The sequence below is a fragment of the Trachypithecus francoisi genome, unplaced genomic scaffold, assembly GCF_009764315.1.
Source record: "Trachypithecus francoisi isolate TF-2019V2 unplaced genomic scaffold, Tfra_2.0 Lachesis_group8, whole genome shotgun sequence".
Taxonomy (NCBI): domain Eukaryota; kingdom Metazoa; phylum Chordata; class Mammalia; order Primates; family Cercopithecidae; genus Trachypithecus; species Trachypithecus francoisi.
Window position 1 is genome coordinate 66,201,833 of NW_022681473.1, and position 21,660 is coordinate 66,223,492.

General features: G+C 52.1%; 1 protein-coding gene across 8 annotated transcripts in view; it reads right to left on the minus strand.

Annotated features, from left to right (window-relative positions):
* The window catches only part of ARRB1 (arrestin beta 1), a 98,273-nt gene that overhangs the window by 75,923 nt on the left and 690 nt on the right, over positions 1–21,660 (minus strand). The gene's annotated exons all lie outside the window — the stretch shown is intronic.

The following is a 21,660-nucleotide window of genomic DNA, read 5'->3' on the forward strand; positions in this document are numbered from 1 at the left end:
TGATGAGATTGACTAAAAGTCTAGCACCTTTTAAAGGTCTGAATAGGAAACACTTGTCATCTATTGTCTCCAAGGGCAGCCACCATAAGACTTCAAAAGAACTTTGATCTCCACAATCTTTTATCTTAACCTGAACATTTCCTTTCTATGGATCCCAAGTCTTTGGACAAACTCAACCACCTGTCAACCAGAAAATGTTTAAGTTTACCTATAGCTGGCCGGGTGCAGTGGCTCACGCCTGTAATCCCAGCACTTTGGGAGGCCGAGGCAGGTGGATCATGAGGTCAGGAGTTCGAGACCAGCCTGGTCAATATGGTAAAACCCCATCTCTACTAAAAATACACAAATTATCTAGGTGTGGTGGTGCGCACCTGTAGTCCCTGCTACTCAGGAGGATGAGGCAGGAGAATCACTTGAACCTGTGAGGCAGAGCTTGCAGTAAGCCGAGATCGCACCACTGCACTCTGGCCTGGGCGACAGAGTGAGACTCCGTCTCAAAAAAAAAAAAAAAAATTTACCTATAGCCTGGAAGCTCCCCCCAACCCTGCCCCCCGCTTTGAGTTGTCCCACCTTTCTGAACCAAACCAATGTATTCCTTAAATGTATTTGATTGGCCGGGCGCGGTGGCTCAAGCTGTAATCCCGCACTTTGGGAGGCCGAGACGGGCGGATCACGAGGTCAGGAGATCGAGACCATCCTGGCTAACACAGTGAAACCCCGTCTCTACTAAAAATACAAAAACTAGCCGGGCGAGGTGGCGGGCGCCTGTAGTTCCAGCTCTCGGGAGGCTGAGGCAGGAGAATGGCGTAAACCCGGGAGGCGGAGCTTGCAGTGAGCTGAGATCCGGCCACTGCACTCCAGTCCGGCGACAGAGCGGACTCCGCCTCAAAAAAAAAAAAAAAAAAATGTATTTGATTGATGTCTCATGCCTCCTAAAATATATAAAACCAAGTTGTACCCCGACCACCTTGGTTGGGCACATGTTCTCAGGAACTCCTGAGGGCGGTCCTGGTTGTCAGGCCTCTGAGCCCAAGCCAGGTCATCAAATCCCCTGTGACTTGCACGTCCGCATCCCCTGTGACTTGCACAGATGGCCTGAAGTAACTGAAGAATCACAAAAGAAGTGAAAATGCCCTGCCCCGCCTTAACTGATAACATTCCACCACAAAAGAAGTGAAAATGGCCTTAAGCGATGACATCACCTTGTGAAATTCCTTTTCCTGGCTCATCCTGGCTCAAAAACCTTCCCCACCGAGCACCTTGGGACCCCTACTCCTGCCTGCCAGAAAACAACCCCCCTTTGACTGTAATTTTCCTTTACCTACCCAAATCCTATAAAATGGCCCCACCCTTATCTCCCTTCGCTGACTCTCTTTTCAGACTCAGCCCGCCTGCACCCAGGTGATTAAAAAGCTTTATTGCTCACACAAAGCCTGTCTGGTGGTCTCTTCACACGGACGCGCATGACAATGGTCACTCAAATTTGGCTCAGAATAAATCTCCTCAAATATTTTACAGAGTTGGACTCAACAACGCTCACCAAATTGATTACAGCAGGTGCTAAGTGCTCTGAAGAAAAGAACAAAGCTGCTTGTCTAGAAGGGCAGAGCCACAGTTGTGGGTGGCCATTCAAGCTCTGCAGGGCAGAAGCCATACAGTAAGTGCTCTGGCAGGAGCTCCCAGTAGTGTGTTGTAAGCAAGTTTCCAGCTAAAACTTAACACTGTTTTCTTTGGGCCCAGTGCAGCTTCTTGCCAACCAATTCAGGGTATCTTGAAGGCATTGTGCCAGGGCTGGGGAATGGAATGATTGGTGAACAAAACTCAGTACTTGCCACCAGGGAGCCCACACCCAACTCGGGGCACAGACAAATGGGGAAGTATAAAACACAAGTTGATGAGGGTCCTGGGGCAGGAGAGTGACAATCAGTATGTACTGAGCACCTATGGTGTACCAGGCACTGTGTTAAGCCCTGCATTATCTCATTTAAGCCTTACCATAACCCTATGGGGGTGAGGAGAGGATTTTATTACCCCCATTTTAAAGAAATGGTTTTTAAAACCAAGGTTCAGAAAGATTATGTAACCATCTGCAGCTCACAGGTGTAGCAAGCAGTAGAGGTGGGATCTGAAACCCGGCCGGACACCATGTTTTTTCTTCGAAGACCTCCCCACAGCCTCCTGTCTTAGGGAAGAACAGGAGGCAAGATATTGCTGCCAACAAACTCCCCTTCCCTGACTCTGCAGAGGGATGCACCGCACCCTGCCAGCCTGGCTTCCTTTCTGAGCAGGAAAGGTCAGCTCGGCCTGCCCTGGCAGCTCCTCTCAGGCACCAGAACAGCCAGACTCCTGACCCAGTCCCAGGAGCAGGAAAGGCCTGTTCAGACTTCTACTCTGCCCCACTCCCACAGAAGGCCCCATCCCGGGCCAGGCGCGGTGGCTCACGCTTGTAATCCCAGCACTTTGGGAGGCCAAGGTGGACGGATCACAGGGTCAGGAGTTCAAGACCAGCCTGACCAACATGGTGAAACCTCATCTATACTAAAAATACAAAAGTTAGCTGGGTGTGGTGGCATGTGCCTGTAATCCCAGCTACTCAAGGCAGGAGAATCGTTTGCACCTGGGAGGCAGAGGTTGCAGTGAGTCAAGATCGCACCACCGCACTCCAGAGCCTTGGTGACAGGGCAAGACTCCGTCTCAAAAAAAAAAAAAAAGAGGCCCATCCCAGTTACAACAGCCCCTTTCCAGGCAAGCCATGCTCCACAGTTTATAACCACTTTCACCCTCTTGACTCATCTGACCACCTCACCCCAGCAGCCTATATCCCCGAGCCTAATACCAGGCCTGGCACACAGCAGGTGAATTTGACAGACAGCAGGACAGACTCCATCCCAATGGGAGGCATGGGCTCCCCTTAGCCATTTCCATCCAGCTTTCATCAGCATTTCCTGAGCTCCCAGGACAAACCTGGGGCTAGACCAGGCAGTTTTACCTATGGTTCATTATTTTAACCTTCCAGGAAGGTCTTATCTCCATTTTGCAGAAGAGGAAGATTGAAGCCAGAGAAGCCTTTCCAGTCTCTAATTTACATGGCAAGTGAAGCTGCAGGCTCAGCCTGCCCCAGAACTGGTTCCCCTGGATGCCTTTCAGGTGTTGCTTCTGCAGGGAGGACTCTAACCAATGACAGATCTCTGCTGTGGGATAAGAGCCCCCTGAGGACATGCAGCAGATATGGCACCAACATCTCAGCCCAAAGGAAAACTTGCCACAGCAGAGCAGAGCTGGGCTTGTGGGCCTAAAGCTTATACAGCTTGGAAGGTTTTTGTTTTTTTTAAGAGTACAAAAATATCTTCCTTTTTGCAAATTTCTCAAAACCCCTGAGCACGTGGACATATTGCTAGGCCTTGGAAAGGGCTCTAGAGCGTGAAGGGCCGGAAGCTGAAGCTGCATCAGCCTCATGGTGAATCCGCCTCGGGGCTGGAGGAAGGGCCCAGAGGCGATCTGAGCACCACCCGCCTTCACAAAGGCCCTGCCTCCAGCCCAACAGACAGATGAGGCTCCGGAAGACATTCCTTCTTCTTGTTTGGAGTCCCGCTGCTACTTAACCCTCCCCTGCAGTAGGTCCAAGTCTGTCTGTCTTTCTCTTGCCATGGTTTCAGAAGAAGCAGATCTTGGCCAGGAGTGGTAGCTCACACCTGTAACCCAGCACTTTGGGAGGCTAAGGCGGGAGGATTGCTTGAGCCCAGGAGTTCAAGATCAGCCTGGGCAATATAGCAAAACCACATCTGTACAAAAAATTTAAAACTTAGCCTGGGCCGGGCGCGGTGGCTCAAGCCTGTAATCCCAGCACTTTGGGAGGCCGAGACGGGCGGATCACGAGGTCAGGAGATCGAGACCATCCTGGCTAACACGGTGAAACCCCGTCTCTACTAAAAATACGAAAAACTAGCCGGGCGAGGTGGCGGCGCCTGTGGTCCCAGCTACTCGGGAGGCTGAGGCAGGAGAATGGCGTAAACCCGGGAGGCGGAGCTTGCAGTGAGCTGAGATCCGGCCACTGCACTCCAGACCGGGCGACAGAGCAAGACTCCGTCTCAAAAAAAAAAAAAAAAAAAAAAAAAAAAACTTAGCCTGGTACGGTGGCACACACCTGTGGTCCCAGCTACTCGAGAGACTGAGGAGGAAGGATTGTTTGAGCCCAGGAAGTCAAGGCTATAATGAGCTATGATTGCACTACTGCACTCCAGGCTGGGCAACAGAGCCAGGCCCTGTCCCTGTCTCAAAAAAAAAAAAAAAGAAGAGGAAGAAGAAGAAAAGAAGGAGGAGGAGGAGGAGGAGGAGAAGGAGGAGAAGGAGAAGGAGGAGAAGAAGAAAGAAGAAAGAAGAAAGAAGAAGAAGAAGAGCTCAGCTGAGTCTAGGTCCTGCCTGCAGGGGTCTGCTGCTCACAAGGGCAGTACCACCAGATTTCTTTGTGATCCTGGGGCATATCCCCAAGAGGAGCCTTCCATGCCTGGGCTGGAATCCTGGGCTGGCAAGGGCTGCCCTATTAAGAACCCCATCCTCAAACATTTGTAGGGTATGATACAGTTTACCAAATGTTCCTACATCCCACATCCACATCCCGTTTGGCCCATACAACAGTCCTGGAGGTGTGCAGGGCAAGCTTTATTGTCCCCCTTTTATAGACAGGGACAAAACATGAGACTTGCTGTGCACCTGTTGCATACTAAAGATGCCAAGGGGCTTTCCACACGTGACAACTCACAGACACCATGTGAGAAACCAAGGCTCACTCAGTTTCTGGGGCTGGTGGGCCTGAGAACGAGCCTGCAGCCCTGCTCTCCCATCTCGCAGCCCACGCCTCTGCCCTGTCTCATCTCAGTCTGGCATGGACAGCTCAGAAGGCAGTGGGCAGGCATGCCGAGACTCAGTGGGCTGAGGAAGGAGAGACCTCCAGCTACCAAGGTGGAAGAGCAGCTGAGGGCTCAATATATTAATAGAAATCAAAAAAGTGTAGGCCGGGCGCGGTGGCTCAAGCCTGTAATCCTAGCACTTTGGGAGGCCGAGACGGGCGGATCACGAGGTCAGGAGATCGAGACCATCCTGACTAACACGGTGAAACCCCGTCTCTACTAAAAACTACAAAAAACTAGCCGGGCGAGGTGGCGGCGCCTGTAGTCCCAGCTACTCGGGAGGCTGAGGCAGGAGAATGGCGTGAACCCGGGAGGCGGAGCTTGCAGTGAGCTGAGATCCGGCCACAGCACTCCAGCCTGGGTGACAGCGCGAGACTCCGTCTCAAAAAAAAAAAAAAAAAAGAAATCAAAAAAGTGAGAATCAACCACACCCTTTGTGGATGTGTCTGAGGAAGAGCACATGGCCCTTGGGAGCCTGAAACCTGTTTGAAAGCAATCACCTTACAGACTCAGGGCCTGATGTCCTCCCCACACCCTGCCAAGCTGCAGATGGCCCCATCCCTACCTACCACTGTACACGTGCTAGGCCTTCTAGACCCTTCTGCTGACTCCTCTCAGCGCCCAAGGCAGCCACCCAGTGCTTGTCCTGCCCTGTTCAAGTCCCACCCCTGTACTTCACTAACGCTTGCTTAGTGGATATATCTATTCTAGGAATCTTTATGAGAAGATACTGTAGGGTGACCCACAGTACTGATTTGCCCAGGAGTGAGCTGAAGGGTTTCCTGAGATGCAGTAAGGGAGGAGACCACCCCTCATATCGTCTTATGCCCAATTTCTGCCTCCAAAGAAAGAAGAAGTAAAAACTAAAAGGCAGAAATGAAATCCACAGGCAGACAGCCCGACGCCACACCCTGGGCCTGGCAGTTAAAGATCGACCCCTGACCTAATGGGTTCTGTTATCTATAGATTACAGACATTGTACAGAAATGCACTGTGAAAATCCCTATCTTGTTTTGTTCCGATCTAATTACCGGTGCATGCAGCCCCCAGTCACGTACCCGCTGCTTGCTCAATCACGATCCTCTCACACGCACCCCGTTAGATATGTGAGCCCTTAAAAGGGACAGGAATTGCTCACTCAGGGAGCTCATCTCTTGAGACAGAAGTCTTGCCAATGCCCCTGTCCGAATAAACCCCTTCCTTCTTTAACTCGGTATCTGAGGAGTTTTGTCTGCCACTAGTCCTGCTACAGCAGGACTGAGACTGTCCCAGGAAAATTGGCATGGCTGATGACCCTCATGTACTGCATGCCTGGTCCTAGGCTGGGCACTAAGACACATTTATCTACTGGACATGGTCACTGCCCTCAAGAAACTTCTAGTCAGTGGCTGGGCGCGGTGGCTCAAGCCTGTAATCCCAGCACTTTGGGAGGCCGAGACGGGCGGATCACGAGGTCAGGAGATCGAGACCATCCTGGCTAACACGGTGAAACCCCGTCTCTACTAAAAATACAAAAAAAACTAGCCGGGCGAGGTGGCGGGCGCCTGTAGTCCCAGCTACTCGGGAGGCTGAGGCAGGAGAATGGCGTAAACCCGGGAGGCAGAGCTTGCAGTGAGCTGAGATCTGGCCACTGCACTCCAGTCCGGGCGACAGAGCGAGACTCCACCTCAAAAAAAAAAAAAAAAAAAAGAAACTTCTAGTCAGAGAGTGGCTGCCACTCAATGAGAAACCACTGTCAAAGTCACCTGTTCAGTCCCTCACACACATGATCCATCACCACCCTGTGAGGGTAATATTATCATCTCTGTGGTATGCATATGAAAACTAGGGCTCAGAAAGGTGGCGTGATGTGCCCAGAGTCAGAGCTACAAGTGACATGCTAAGATTTGAACTTGGTCCAATGAAACAGAAAAAGGAAAGGGCAGTTTCCAGCATGAACATTATGGAGACAGAAAAAGATATATATTTTATGTAATTCATTTTTGTAGCTCCAGTGTCTGGCATGTTCTAGGTATTCAGGAAATGTGTGAAGGGAGAGAGGGAGATCTAAGCCTTATTTAATTATCTCCAGGCTAGGAGATTTCATCCACCAATTCAAAAGCTATACATTTCCCTTTTCAAAGTCAGTTTCAGACCAGGCATGGTGTCTCACGCCTATAAACTCAACACTATGGGAGGCTGAGGCAGAAGGATCTCTTGAGCCCAGGGGTTTGAGATCAGCCTGGGCAACACAGTGAGACCCTGTCTCCACAAAAAATCTTCAAGGCTGCAGTGAGCTATGATGGTGCCACTGCACTCCAGTCTGGGTGATATAGCAAGATCCTATCTCAAAGGAAAAAAAGAAAAGGAAAAAAAAAGTTTCGACTGTTTTCCTTCAGCACCAGGACCAGGAAGGAAGTAAGAAGAGGGAAAGAGTGCTTCTTCTTTAAGTCAGCAGCTTGGGGCTCACTTCCTCCAGGGAATCTTCCCTGACTCACTCCCCAACCGACTCTGGCCTCACACTGTGTCAGAGCTGGGAGTCAGTCAGGAGCTGGGAGTCCAAGAGACAAGAAATACACATTTGCCCTTGAGCAGAGAGGGAACTGACTTGTTAGCAGTCAACTACAATACAAAGTGCCATCCGGGAAGCCTGCACAGTGCTAAGGGAGCCTGAAAGAGGCCATTCACTCTACTTGGGCAGGGAGCAGAGTCAAGGGAGGGCTTCATGTCTAGAGCAGGTACCCTGTGCAGTTGTTCAATGAACTTCATTGAAATGTCTTTCTTTTTTCTTTTTCTTTTTTTTTTTTTTTGAGACTGAGATTTGTTCGTTGCCCAGGCTGGAGTGCAATGGTGCTCAAGTGATCCGCCTGCCTCAGCCTCCCCAAGTACTGGGATTACAGGTGTGAGCCACAGCACCCAGCCTGAAATGTCTTTTTTTTTTGTTTTGTTTTGTTTTGTTTTGTTTTGTTTTTGAGACGGAGTCTCGCTCTGTCGCCCAGGCTGGAGTACAGTGGCTGGATCTCAGCTCACTGCAAGCTCCGCCTCCCAGGTTTACGCCATTCTCCTGCCTCAGCCTCCCGAGTAGCTGGGACTACAGGCGCCCGCCACCTCGCCCAGCTAGTTTTTTGTATTTTTTAGTAGAGACGGAGTTTCACCGTGTTAGCCAGGATGGTCTCGATCTCCTGACCTCGTGATCCGCCCATCTCGGCCTCCCAAAGTGCTGGGATTACAGGCTTGAGCCACCGCGCCCGGCCTGAAATGTCTTTAAGGAAGATTTCACCAGAGGAGGAAGGGCATTCCAGCTAAAGAGATAGGCTTGAGCAAAGGCACAGAGGTGTGAAAAGTGCAAAGACTGTTAAGCAATATCCAAAAAAGTCAATGCAGCCAGGTTGTTAACAGTGTGGTGGGGACAGCTGGGAAAGGAGTGTGGAAGGGACATTAGGGACAGATCCTGAAGGGCCTCGTAGAGAATGGGGACTTTCCCATAGGAGATAGGGAGCAGTGGATCAGGCTTTAGGCTGGGAAGGATATGGCCACATGTGAATTTCAGAATAACAGGATGGCTTGGAGGGTTGGGACCAAGCAGAAAGAGAGTAACTAGAAGACAATTGTAACGATCCAGGCCAGGAGTGGGGCTTGACCTGAGCCAGTGGCGGTAGAATGAGGAGAATAGTACTTTGGGAGACATGTCTCTATCACCATTCAGTTTGGATCCCCTGAACTCGGGCTGCCCACAGGAAGGAATGGGTTTCTCTTTTCCAGGGAGCTCGACACACCCCCATCCAGCTCTACACTCAAATGGAAGTTGAGGCCAGAGCAACCCAGGTCTTTCTGTACGCTGGGTCAGGGCTCAGTGTGCGGCTGGGTCATGGTTCTTTGAAAGTTCTTCCTACTACAAAGTTTACTCTGCAAATGGTGAACATCAGAGGTGGCTGGATTGTTTCAAGTATGCATAGTGAATCGCTGCTACACTGAATTGCTGCTATAGAACAGTCAGCGCAGGGAGAAACGACCACGCATATTAGCCGCTTGATTATGATGTGTAATCATCTTTGTCATTTTTAGAATGTTAAAAAAATCTGTTGCAAAAAAAAAAAAAAAAACTCCTTATTGAGTTTTAAAATGTCTCTAGGTTTCTCCCAGTACCCTGGGGCAATAGAGATCCATCATAACATCAACCAGTGAAGAGCCCTGCTAATGTGCTGGGTGCTTTCATTAGCACAGCTGTAACTGAGAAAGGATGAACAGGCTATCTCCAGAGGCTGGAAAACTTGCCTACAGACATGCAATTACTGGTAAAGGGGAGGTGAGAACCCCAGCCAGCTGCCTCTCTCCACCACTCCATGTGGCCTCAGTGTGCCTAAAGATAGCCCTCTAATCTGTAGAGACCAGCACACATGGGCCCTGGCTGCCAGTCCCACAGCCTGGAGCTGTTTCTCCTAAGACACAGTTTCCCAACTGTCTAGTGTCCATGGGCTCCTCTGGGAACAGCCATCAGACCTCTGCAGTGTCTCCTGGGCTGGAGGAAAGCTTTGCTCTCCATACCCTCAGCACAGTAGACCCTGGTTTCCAACGGCAGGTTTGCTGAGCCCAGTGTATCCTGATATACCCACCCCATTTTCTTTCTCCAGGCCGAAAAACTCACTGTGATGCCACGTGGCAGAACTCTCACTTTTCACCCTAGTGGTTTTTGTTCTTAAGCAGTCTGCATTCCCAAAACACTCCTTACTGACAGCAGGTGAAACCAGTGCCTGACACTATGCAGGCACATAGTAGGTTTCTCAAGTCTGCTGAAGAAAGTCAGTCCTGGATGAAAACTCATGTCACAGAGATACTGCCAGAAGAGTATAACTTCTGGCTCACACAAACGCACTTTCCAACCTGCTCACGGGCCCCTCTTCTGGTGAGCTGCCTCTGATCCTTAACCTCTGGCTCTGTTTTGTCCCTGCTAAAAACAGATGCCCACTACCCCTCTTCTGGCAGCTGTTGTGATTATCTGTTTCCTCTCTCCCAATACATCTGAGCAGCATGAGGGCAGAGACTTGTCTGGGTCCTCTTTATATTTCAGGTGCCCAGCACAGGGCCTGGGGTGTGGCACAGAGAGAAAGCTTTGTTCCTTGGAACCTCCTCGGGAGGACAGCGATGGCCTAACAGAAACGATATAAGCTAACCCTGAAAACTTCTTGCCCGAGGCCCAGGGAGATAGTGTTCCACGTCATAAGGTTCCTTGTCACCCAGAACCTGGGAAGGCCAGGCCCTCAACTTCGGAGAAAGGGCGGCCTCAGGTGGGAGGCAGAGCAGAGCTGCTCCATAAATCCCCTTCCCGCTTGGAGAGAGACACACCACTGGGACAGGCCTGGCCGCTTCGGGACATTCCTTGAGTGGAGGGAGAAATGTTTGTGGAATAGAATGGGACAAAGTGTAAAATGCTAGCTATTTGTTCCTCTGGCTGCAGAGAGGCCAGTTTCCCTCTGGGGGCAGTTTTTCAGGCAAATTATCTCAGGACAAGGCCTGTTTCCTCTAATGAGGCTTCTTCCCTTTGCAGCTTTGCTCCCAAGAGAGTTGGAGGGGACAATGCTCAGAGCCAACCCCAGAGGCCTGCACTGAGGAAGCATACACAGCTCACCATCCTACATGGCTCACCATTCTACACGGTGTGGGCGGCACTACCACTATCCAAGGCAGGGGGATGCTCCCCATGACCTTCTGGGCTCAGGAATTCTGGGCAATGCAGCACCTCCTCCAAGGCCCCTCTAGGGAGACAGGGAGGAAAGGAGCAGGGAGGCATGCTTAGTTATGTAACCAGCTGCCTTGGAGTCAGAGTCCCTGGCATGTCTCAGCCCAGCACTGCGAGGAGAGGCTGTGGGGGCTGGGGGTCTTTCTTCACTTTTGCTGCCTCCTCCAGACCTGGCAGACCCTGTAGTAGGCACTGCTTTCCAAGTGCCTGAGCTCCAAGCAGGCACCTCCTACTCGGGGCTGGGAACCAGGAAGGCTGTTGCTTTCTGAGAGTGTGAAACAGTGGCCTGCTGGCTCCTTTGGCAGAAAGCCAGACTCGGGGCTGTGCACAGGGGTGAGGGTTAAGAAAGAGGAGCCTGGGGCCAGGATGCCGAGGGACTTCCCTCCACAACTGCCCCCAGCTTCCTGCTCCCCAATCTCTCCCCACTTCCTCCTAGAGAATCTGCCATGGGTGAGGGGCCAGAGGGGAGGAGCCCCAGCTACCCCAGCACCACACTGCTGTTGCTGACCATGGGCAATCTCACTTCCCTTCTTGCCTTCCTCAGAGCTTCTCAGCTGGCCGGCACAGCCCCCACCCCCCGCACACAGCTGTGTGCACAGCCCTGGACCATGGAAAAGAGGGATGAAAGAGGAGGGAGGGGACATGGGAGAGGGAAGGAGCTGAGATCCACTCTCAGTCTTGAATGACAATGGCTTTTTTTTTTTTTTTTTGAGACGGAGTGTCACTCTGTCACCCAGGCTGGAGTACGGTAGTAAGATCTCAGCTCACTGCAACCTCCACCTCCCTGGTCCAAGCAATCCTCCCACTTCAGCCTCCCTGGTAGCTGGGATTACAGGCATGTGCCACCACATCTGGCTAATTTTTGTATTTTTAGTAGAGACGCGGTTTCACAATGTTGGCCAGGCTGGTCTGGAACTCCTGACCTCAGGTCATCTGCCCACCTCAGCCTCCCAAAGTGCTGGGATTACAGGCGTCAGCCACCATGCCTGGCCGACAATGGCTTTTTCTGAAGCCCTTACCCTCTCTGCCCACAGCAACCCCATTAATATTATTATACCTATTTCCCAAAGGAGAAAACTGAGGCCAGAGAGTTAAGACCCAAGCTGAAGGTCATGGAGCTAGCAAGTGAGCAGTACAAGCAGAGTCTAACTCTGAATTGCAACCTCCAAACCTTTTGGCTCTAGCTCCGAGAGCCCCTCCTCCACATACTCTGAGGGTGCTACTTGGGCAATTTCTACACAAATGGAAATGACATTGCCCAGCCCTGGGGAGGGAGACCTCGGCCTTAAAGAGTCCCTCGCTGAGGACTAGTTTGGGAACCACAGGATAGTCCCGAAGACAGGACCAAGGGCGGGACGTGCTTGGGGAGCCAGGTGGGCAGACTGCTGCTCCCAACCGTCTTCCCTTCTGACCCAGTCTCAGGCTGGAACAGACTCCTACACTGTCTGCCACTTCCAGAAAGCAGGGTTGCCAGAGGCCAAGCTATCCTGCCAGAATCACGCTGCCGCTCATGCCCTCTCCCAACAAGAGAAGGAAAGGGTCTTAGGGAGCCTCTAGGCCAAAGCCTCTCCTACTTCCTGCTTGACACATACAGAAACTGAGGCCCAAAGAGGAAAAGCAACTTGCCTATGGCAGCACAGGGACAGTGAAGAAGTGGGATCCCTGTCTCCCAGGTCAGAGCCCCTGCCCTCCATTCACCCCACTTGGGTGCTCTCCTCAGATGGCACCTTTGGGCATCTGCCTGCCTCTCTCCCTGCTTCACACCCTCCCTCTGCACTTCCTGCTTCCCCCTCCCAGCCCTGCTCTGCAGACCCATCTCTGAGCCTCCCCTGTTACATCTCCTCCCAGCCTCACCACTCCACCCCCATTCCCTCTGCTCTGGGCCAAGGAGCAATGCTTGGGTGGTTTAATTAGCTGATTATGACCGCAGCCTGCTGGATGCAGTGCCCAGAATTCTGTCCCCAGTAATTAGGTGGGTTCTGAGTACTTGCCCAGTGGGGAGCCGATGGGGAGCTCTGTGCTCTGCCAGCCAAGGGAGGCTGTCCAGCTGAATAAAGAGCTCTTTGATCACCGGTAGGTCATCGGAAACCATGGTCCCCTCCTCAGGCCGGGTCAAACCACACTGGAGGGATTGCAGCCAGACCCAGATGTCCATCCTAAGGAGGGACTCCCTTTTCTCCCATGCCACTGCCCACACCCGGGAAAGGCTCAGTACATGACTGAGGATGAGGATGAAGAATTGAGCGCACGCTCCGGAGGCCAGGAGGGAATGGCTTCATGACCGGGGCACCTATTTAGGAAGTAGGACTGGAACAAGTAGACAGAGAGGCGCAGCAGGAACAAAGGCCCAGAAGTGGGAATGAGCCGCCAAGCCCCTTCCCAAAGAGCTCTGATTGTCAGAAAATACAGTCTTCCAGCAAGGTAAAGCTGGACATCCAGTGACCTCTGCCCTTTAGGTTACAAAGAATAATCTAATTCCTATGGCTCTGGGCTACTTTGAGACATTTTTGAAATCAGCAATGATGTCCTATGGTCCTTACCAACCACACTGCCCACCCCCTAGAATATCTCCTCCCAGTGAGATGCCTTGGCTGAACAAATATTTATGGAGTTCAGCAGCATGCCAGCTCTGCGCAGGTGCTGGGGACAAGCAGATCCAGGCCAGGTGCTCTTGAAAAGTTCTTGACCTCACAAGATGACATCACGAGTGTGCAAATACCCAGGATCTATGCAGGGAGGGAGGGATGAGTGCTGACAGAGAGAGATTACAAGAAGGTCACAAAGCACTGGGAATCCAGTGAGGGTTTCCCAGAGGAAGAGGTGAATGTACATGATCCAGGCCTTTAAGGATGGGAAAGCTGTTGTATGTGGTCAAGTCAGCAATCAGGTACTGAAAGCCAACAATAATACAGGCTTGTAATGAGGACTTGGAAGCCTCAAAAAAACGAATCAAACAGGTCCTTCCCTGGGGGAGCTCACAGCTGGGTGAGGGAGGCAGGCCCAGTGAGAGGTCACATAAGCGATAACAGCAAGATAACACTGACCTTGCACAGGGACTTTCTTTATTTTACTTAATTTTAACTCAGTCCTCATGACAACATACTACCCTATTTTACAGATAAGGGAGCCACAGCAGAGAAAGGGTTAAGTAATCAGGGAAGCCACCCAGCTGGTAAGTGTCAGAGCTGGGACTGGAAACCAGGAAATCTGGTTCTTCCAAGAGCCTAACCCCTATGCAAATCTGCTAATACTCCATGCTAATCAGATCACCAAGAGGGCTGCAGATGCCCAGAGGAGGCCCCAGAGCAGCAGAGAAGGCTTCCTGGAGGAAGTGCTCCTGCCCTGAGTGTTTTGTGTGTATGTGTGTGTTTTGTTTTGTTTTGAGACAGAGTCTCGCTCTGTCGCTCAGGCTGGAGTGCAGTGGCGAGATCTCCACTCACTGCAAGCTCCGCCTCCCGGGTTCACGCCATTCTTCTGCCTCAGCCTCCTGAGTAGCTGGGACTACAGATGCCTGCCACCACGCCCGGCTAAGTTTTTGTAATTTTAGTAGAGACGGGGTTTCATCGTGTTAGCCAGGATGGTCTCGATCTCCTGACCTTGCAATCCACCAGCCTCAGCCTCCCAAAGTGCTGGGATTACAGGCATGAGCCACTGCGCCCGGCCTGACCTGAGTCTTAAAAGAGAGGGAAGGGCGTTCATGAGGAGCAAACACCTGGGCAAAGGGTTACTAAATATGCTTTGTTTTTTTTTTGTTGTTTTTTTTTTTGCCATATTTTATTTTATTTATTTATTTTTGAGACAGTCTTGTCCTGTCACCCAGGCTGGAGTGCAGTGGTGCTATTTTGGCTCACTGCAACCTCCACCTCCTGGATTCAAGCAATTCTTCTGCCTCAGCCTCCTGAGTAGCTGAGACTACAGGTACGTGTTACCATGCCTGGCTAACTTTTGTATTTTCAAAAGAGATGGGGTTTCACCATGTTGGCCAGGCTGGTCTCGAACTCCTGACCTCAAGTGATCCACCCGCCTCAGCCTCCCAAAGTGCTGGGATTACAGGCATGAGCCACATACCTGCTACAGATGCTGTATGTCCCTGGAGGTGATCACGACTGCTGTTCAAGCACCTGATACCATGGGAGACAGCACCACACTTTCGAGCAGTAGCCAATTCCTTCTTGGCCCTCAGCACCCAACACCCAACCCCCACCCAGGACACACTCCCTAGTGGTCTCAGTACCGCTGGCCTGTAGCAGAGGCCTGAGCTGCTCAATCTTCCACTTTGGCCGACCAGAAGAAAGGTCACTCCTGGACCTGCTAGCAGAAGGGCCATTCACGTGATTTGACTTCATAGGGACACTAGGACCCAGAGAGGGTGCATGTCATGCCCAAGGTCACACAGCAATAAATATGCAGTAGAGCATACCTCTGGGACCCTTCTGAGGCGGTGAGCCCCAGCAGTCTACTCCCCACCCCTCCCCTGGCCCTATGCCAAAACTTGTCCATGCCCATTGCACAAGGCAGGGGCAAGGGTGAAGAGGGAACAAACCTGGCAGAGGTTTGCTCGCCCTCTGTCCAACTCTCTGTTCTCCAACCCCCTACTAGGACTCAAACCACCCCTGGGATGGACCCATCCTGCACACGGGAAGGCAGAAGACAAGGTGCCCAGGAACCATCTGAGATGATACCTGTTCTAGTTCCAGGGCTCATGTGGGAGACAAAACCCCAACCTCAGGAGCCCCCAGTGTGATGGGGGAAGAGGGGAAGAAAGAGTTCAGTCCAGTTCAACAAGCCTCCCTGCAAGGCTGAGGGAAGGGTAGGCTGCACAAAGACCAAGTGAGCTGGTTGTGGGCTACAGGTCCAGGGCCAGCATGAAAGGGACCTCCTGCCTCATCCAGGCCCATACATGGGCTGCTGAACCACTGAATGGTTCAGACATTGCATCCTGCCTCCCGCTGACTCGACATCAGTCACAGTGCTCCCAGTGCTGAAGACCTTTTAGACCAGCAGATCCCTCTCCAGGTTCAGGGAGACAGAAGCTCAACTGTGGCCTCAGCCAGGTGTTGCCCAGCCCCAGGCAGAGGAAAAGCTGTTCAGTTCCTGCGGTGACCTTAGTCACACAGAATTCTGGGGACCTGTCTGGTCCAACTCCCAGGGGCCTCATCTGGCACCAGGTCTCCTGGGAAGGAACAAGCAGTTCTTCTGAAGTGGCACTAAAGATGGGGCCAGTCCCAGGAAGGAGGAGGTGCGTCTCCGGAGAGATGACCCTGCCACGACCCCTTAGGGAAGGTGGGAGGGGACTGGGACAACAGAGTCCTTTGTTGCCCTCTCAAAAGCAGCCACCCTGTCCTGCCAACCCCCTCTGTTCTCCAACCCCCTACTAGGACTCAAGCCACCCCTGGGACAGGACCCATCCTGTCCACATGGGAGGGAAGAACGCAGAGCACCCAGGGACCATCTGAGACAATACCTGTTCTAATCCCAGGACTCACGTAGGAGACAAGGCCCCAACCTCAGGAGCCCCCAGTGTGATGGGGGAGACATCCTTCCTTCAGAAGCCTCTAGTCTGAGGAGGGAGACATGGCTCCCACCTGCAAAAGCCAATCAGATGAAGGAGCTCCCACGCCTCCGGCTCAGGCGCCCCATGCTAATAGAGGTGGTATATCCCTGTCCCTCAGGACTTCCCAGTCTGATGCAGGAGTCAGGACCCCACCCCTCTCTTTTGAGAACTTGCCTAATGTGGGAAATACTGTTTTCAGTCTTAGGATTCACTAATGGGAAAGGCCTAATTTCAGCACTTAGGGAGTCCCTGGGCCAACAGCAGAGGCAAGAAGGGAAAAAAATGTTCAGTCCAGTTCAGCAAACCTCTGCCAGGCATCTCCTGGGGATGCAGACCCAGTGTGGGTGAGGAAGTATCAACTGAGAACAGAAATAGCCCTGAACCACAAGCTGCTCACCAAATGGGGAGCTCACTCAGCCTGAAGTATGAATGAATAAGAAAGTATCTTGAAACCACACACCCAAGGCCTACTGGCCAAGGTTGCCCCTTCCTCCACAGCCTCACCCCTCACACTCCCACACCTGCACCCAGTATCTGCACCTTGGCCTAGGCTCTTCCTTCTGTCTTCCCCAGGACCAGCTCACGCTTCACAATCCCTCAGCCTAAGCCTGAAAGGACAGCACAGGGCAGTGGTCTTCTGCCTCTGGACATAAGGCAGAAGGAGGGGGTGGATGAGATAAAACCCCTAGGTTCCCATACCCACAGTCTTCACTGCCTGCTTGCTCCCAGCCCTGGGCCTCATGCCCTTCCTCCAAGAGGCTCAAACCTTGCTCCAAGCATAAGAAAAGCAGGGTCCTCTCCCACTCCTCTCTGCCCGCTGTAGCCTAGCTTTGCCCTCACCACTCCATCAAAACCCATGCCACCAGCTACTGTCTTCTGGCTGAATCTGAGGGGTCTTGGTCCAGCTCATCCTCTGTGGGTCTGTTCCTGCTTCTTTGGCTCCAAGAATATGGCCTTCCATCAGTTTCCTCCCTCTTCTCTCCATGCCCAGGCACTGGTGCTCTCGAAGGCCCTGGCTGTCCCTAATCATCCTCTCTTCATACTCTATACCTCCTCCCTATGCGACATCATTCATTCACATTTCCAAAGCCCTGCCTCGCATTTTGATCCTTACCCCAGGATCCAGACCCCCTAACGCAGAAGCCCCACTACATCCAGCCTATAACAGACTGCCCTGGCTCCCTCACCAAGCTGCTCCCAGCCCTGCAGGCCTCAGCCAGATGGTAGGCACGAGCACTCTGGCAGCAGCGGAGGACAGCTGGGTAGAGGCCAGGACCTCACTTGGGGTGTGCTGACTCCCAGCCTGCTGTTCTTCTGACACCCCAAAGTGTCAGAAGCCCTGAGAAGTGGCAAGCCCACAACTCAGGACCTCTGGACCCATGCCAACAGGAGGTGTCAGCCTCAGGCAAGGAGGCCCAAACTTGGAAGGAAGAGAGCAGTGGAGAAGTCTGAAGCCCAGAGGCTGGCCTGGAATCAGGTATCAGAGACAATGGGCCAGGCTCGATGCTACCACTCCCAGTGGGCCCACGAGCAGCCCTGGCCAAAGCTACAGGACTTCCCCATGTTCCAGCCAAGATGGGTCACACAGGGCTTAACCACCAAGAGAAATGACAGCCAAAGTTCACAGAGAGCTGGTGATTACATGTCCCCATCATCCTCCTTTCTCTGAAAAAAGAGGAGTTACATCTGCAGGAAAGGAAATTCCATTCCTACTGTTGCCTCTCAGGAAGTCCCTCCTGTTGTCTAAATCTGATCCTTCATGTTGTCTGTTGAGTTAGTGGAAACAGCAAGGCCCAGAAAGGATGCACAACTTGAGGCTGGGGGCTGCTAGGGAGGCCAACTGTGAGCCAGACAAGGCCCCCTCTCTTGGGCAAAAGCATCGAGTAGCAGAGAGGGCTTTGTGGGCCAATAGGCCCGGATTCTTATGCTTGCTGGCTGAATGGCAGTGAACAAATACTTAATCTCTCCTAGTCTGTTTCCTCATCTGCAAAATGGGGACAACAATCACTACATTACTAGATTACGGTTGAATTCACTGAGATTACGCGTATAATTCTAACACACCAGATACCTGGCAAAGGTCCCATGGACCAGCAAGGTTGATGGACTCCACCTCCTATTCACATTCATGTTTCTCAGCTCTATCCTCTCTGCAGCATAAGTTCAGAGCTCGCAGCCTTAGTTCTCAGGTTTCTTCCCAACCTCCTCACTGGTCTCCCTGCTTCTAGGCCTGCTCTTCCCATCCACCCTCCTTGGCGCTGCCAAAGACATCTCTCTGAAATGAAAACATCTGCTTTCAGTGCTCAGCTGCCTCACACTCTTCTCTGAATCACCATCCACTTCAGGAGAAAATGCTCTCTCCTTAGCCTGACATTCCCAGGCTGCTGGTGACCGGCCTGTGTTTACCTCTTAAGGCTCAGTGTCATCCCCAGCCCAGGCCCCAGGCTGCACGCCTTGCTTCCTGCCTCCAAGCCATTGCAAATTCTGCACCCTCGGCCAGGAATGTCATTCCCAATCCCGCCCCCTTGGCCTTCTCATCCTTCCAGATGAAGCTCAGCAGTTCCAACGCCACCTCCTTTCCAGGAGAGCTTCCTGTGCCATGCTCCCTGCCTGGGCCTGGGTTGGGGACTTCTCCTTAAGCCTCCCACAACACACGTCATCCTGAATTATGACCACCTGCTCTGCTCTAAATCCCTGGAGGACAGAGTAGACTCCTTCCTCTCTGAATCCCCAGGCCCTGGGCACTCAGAAGGCACTCATCAACATTTGTTGAATGAATATATGATTGTTCCCAGAGCATCTTACAGCAACCAGTATACTCCTGCCCTGTGATTAGTCCTGTCCAGGTATTTTGTTTTTATCTTTTCAGACCAGGTCTCACTATCTCACCCAGGCTGGAGTGCAGTGGCATGATCATGGCTCACTACAGCCTTGACCTCCAAGGCTCAAGTGATCCTCCCACTTCAGCCTCCTAAGTAGTTAGGACTATAGGCATGTGCCACCACACTCAGCTAATTTTTGTATTTTTTGTACAGATGGTATTTCACCATGTTACCCGGGCTGGTCTCAAACTCCTGAGCTCAAGCAATCTGCCCATCTCAGCCTTCCAAAGTGCTAGGATTACAGGTGTGAGCCAACACGCACAGTCCTGTCCAGGTATTTAACACCTCTTTCCCCCTTGACCCTGGGAATTCCTAGAGGGCAGTGACACTTTCTGATAAATTTTCATTGTCACTTTCATATGGGGGTGCAATTCCAGATGGAGGGATGGATGCAATGATTCCTGATGTTCAGTTTTCGATATCTGCAGATTCCTCCTCTAAGTCATAGATAAAGTAGAATCTCATGGCTTACGGAAAAAGACAAGGTACAGCCCATTACCGATTTTGCCCTTCTTTTCCAAATTACTTAGCAGACTGTCTGGAAAGGGACAGAAAGCCTTCATGGGACTGCAGGAGAGTCTGAGGGGGAGGTCAGGGCCACCATCAGGTGGATTTAGCTGGGCCTTGGCTCCAGGCTTCAGGCAGTGCCTCTTCCCCTGCCCAGTGAAGTCAGTAAGTACAAGGGAAGCCTTAAAATGTAAGTATTGATAGCTCCAGTTTACAGATGGGAAACTAAGGTCTGGAAAATAAAGGCAATTGCCCAATGTCCCAAAGGTCCAGCAGTGAGTTCCAGGCAGGGCAGGGGGAGTCATGGAAAATACCTTGGCCTCAGAGACAGGGTCTCCAACAGGTGCCTGGAAGCCCATGGTGTCCACATCTTCCTGACAATCATGTCAGCAGGACAGCAATGACACTTATCCCCCAAGTCACAGAGAGGTACAGAGAGACCCAAGAGAGGCTGAGTTACCCCAATCACAAGGCAGCCTAGGAAGGACAGGAGGAGTAGAGAATGGCTCCAACTCCCTGCCATACCCTGCAGGAAGAAAAGCCTGACCTCATGGGTCAAGATGGATGTGGCTGGGGAGGGAGTCACATACCTTTCTACTGAGGACAGAGGCCTAGGTCACAGTGCTGGCCAGCCAGCTGCAATGGGGACTAGCCATCAAGATGCATGCAGGCACAGCATGATCTTCTGCTGTCTCCCCCAAAGCCTGGGCCTCCAGCACAGAGCAGGGCACCCCTCTCTGGCCCATGTGGGACCTGGTAGTGCCCTAGAGCCATCCACAGAGACATGACCAAGTGAACTCCAGCCTCTGCCCTGCCTCTGGCCCCTTTTGACCTTAGGCAAATCACATGACCTCTCCAGCTCTCTGGTTCCTCTGCTAGAAAACAGGAAGAGGAAAATTAACCTCCTGGAAGAGCTGTCAGGAGGATGGCTGGAAAGTAGTTTCTAAACATTAAGAGCCTAAGTTGCCTCTGAGCCTCAGTTTCCTCCTCTAGAAAATGGAAATAATCTCTGGAAGCCCTTTCTTACAGTGTTGAGAGAGAGTCTCAGATGGCAGTGCGTGAGAAATGGCTTTGTCAGTGGCCCCGAAAGGTGGTGCCCACTGGGGTGTGTCTCTCTAGTCTGTTAGCTCCTTCAGAGGAGTGGGCCTTGCGCATCTTTGATCACCCACACTATGCCTAGTATACAGCAAGAGCTTAATAATAAATGGAACCGAGGAGAGGGGAGGGGAGGAAAGGGAGGAGGCAGAAGTCAGGCACAAGAATAGGAGAGGAGAAAGACAGAAAACAATGAGAAAGAGGGAGAGCCCAGGAAGAGGCTGCTGTGCCCACTTGGGTGGGGAGAGCAACGGGGAAAATAGGGTGGCAATGCTGAGCCCTTGACCAGGGCTGGTCCTGTCTGAAGGGCTGCCCCCAGGGGCTGTCCTGCTCCAGCCCCCTCCTCCTTCTGTCCCACTTTCCCCTTTCAGAGGCATAGACCGTTTCTTTCTGAGTATTTCAGGCCAGGTTCTAGAACAGGAGGGGTTCTCCCAGCCCTAGGTTCAAAACAGCCCCTGGCCAGCCACTCCTCAGGAGGTCAGAGGGAAAGGGAACAGAGTAGATGGATGCGATCTATTTGGATGGGATGTGATCTGTTTTCCCCAGGCTGGGGGCAGTGGGGAGCGTTCTACCCTGTGTGATGTGTGTTTCCACTTCTGGCCATGTGGGGCCTGGAACGTGTGTGTCAGCGGGCCTCGGGCTAGCAGCTTGTGCCTGCGGGGTGCCAGTCTTTGCAAGCATTAGTCTGATTGTGTCTATGGGGGTCAGTGTTGGTGTGGCCTTGCGCTCCACTGTGTTGGTGAGACATGCCAGCACAAGTGTGTGTGCCAGTGAGGGTGATGTGTGTACCAGCAAGAGTGTTTGCTACAGCGAGTGCAGGCGACAGTGTGCGTATCAGTGTATGCCCACACGTGTGTGCCAGCACGAGGGTGTGTTAGAATTGGTGTATGTTGGAGTGTGAGCTGTTCATGCCAACAAGGCTGTAAGCAAGAATGTGTTGACCGAGGCGTGTATGACGGCGTGCCACTGCGTGTAATGAGCGTGTGCCAGTGGCTGCCA